This window comes from Peromyscus californicus, unplaced genomic scaffold (genome assembly GCF_007827085.1).
Source record: "Peromyscus californicus insignis strain IS unplaced genomic scaffold, ASM782708v3 Scaffold_3__1_contigs__length_106647218, whole genome shotgun sequence".
In the NCBI taxonomy this organism is placed as follows: Eukaryota; Metazoa; Chordata; class Mammalia; order Rodentia; family Cricetidae; genus Peromyscus; species Peromyscus californicus.
Window position 1 is genome coordinate 91946822 of NW_026294551.1, and position 1365 is coordinate 91948186.

The 1365-nt window shown below is 48.9% G+C and overlaps 1 pseudogene; it reads left to right on the forward strand.

Moving 5' to 3' along the window:
* Positions 1 to 1018: 1018 nt before the first annotated feature.
* On the forward strand, positions 1019 to 1105 carry LOC128123612 (uncharacterized; annotated as a pseudogene).
* The last annotated feature ends 260 nt before the right edge of the window (positions 1106 to 1365 follow it).

Sequence of the window (1365 nt, forward strand, 5' to 3'; positions counted from 1 at the left end):
GTACTACCAAAGTCCAGTTTGGCGAACGAATGAGTGTCACTGGGGTTACATACTGGAGTACGAGTGAGGGGTTACACACTGGAGTATGAGTGAGGGCTTACACACTGGAGTGTGAGTGAGGGCTTACACACTGGAGTGTGAGTGAGGGCTTACACACTGGAGTACGAGTGAGGGCTTACACACTGGAGTATGAGTGAGGGCTTACACACTGGAGTATGAGTGAGGGCTTACACACTGGAGTACGAGTGAGGGGTTACACACTGGAGTATGAGTGAGGGCTTACACACTGGAGTACGAGTGAGGGCTTACACACTGGAGTACGAGTGAGGGCTTACACACTGGAGTATGAGTGAGGGCTTACACACTGGAGTACGAGTGAGGGCTTACACACTGGAGTACGAGTGAGGGGTTACACACTGGAGTATGAGTGAGGGCTTACACACTGGAGTACGAGTGAGGGCTTACACACTGGAGTACGAGTGAGGGCTTACACACTGGAGTATGAGTGAGGGCTTACCCACTGGAGTACGAGTGAGGGGTTACCTGCTGGAGTATGAGTGAGGGCTTACACACTGGAGTATGAGTGAGGGGTTACCTGCTGGAGTACGAGTGAGGGGTTACCTGCTGGAGTATGAATGAGGGCTTACACACTGGAGTATGAGTGAGGGCTTACACACTGGAGTGTGAGTGAGGGGTTACTTAAATGATCAGAAATGACTCAAAGACAGTTGCACACAAAAGCCCACTCCACACAGGTAGAGCTCCTAAAAGCTGGACATTTGTACATACTGGGGCTACTGTACAACTTGCAGGCCCCTCAACAGGCTTGAGAGTATCTCAGTTGGCCTGAGCCTCTTCTGGACAGACTGATCTGACAGTGTCTCTTAGTGGTCCTTAGTGCTTATATAAAACTGGGGAGGGAGGGGCTAATGATTCTGGTCAGTTTCAGGGACTTATTGAAATTTCTGAGTTGTTCATTTCCTGAGTGTTAATGAGCTTCCAGTTTAGAACATCTTGGAAGACTATACTTTCAGGGATCATTTCTATAGTTTGTTACTAGAACATCTTGGGTTCCCTCCAAGATGGAATGTTTTCTCTCAGAGGAAATTACTATACAACCTCATTAAAGGCAAGGGGCTTCTTCCTACTCTTGCACACCTGTTGTGGTAGGAGGCAAGTGCACACCAGCCAGACTGAACTCCCTAGCTGAGCTCTGGATCTTGATGGCACAAGGGAACAAGAGTCTGGAAGACACTTATCCTCATAGATGTAGATGGCTTTACAGGGCCTGCTGTGAGACAGTTGCCTTGGTTCCCAGAGATGCCCAGAGAAGCCAGCAAGCATCATTTCTGAGCTAGCTCCTTT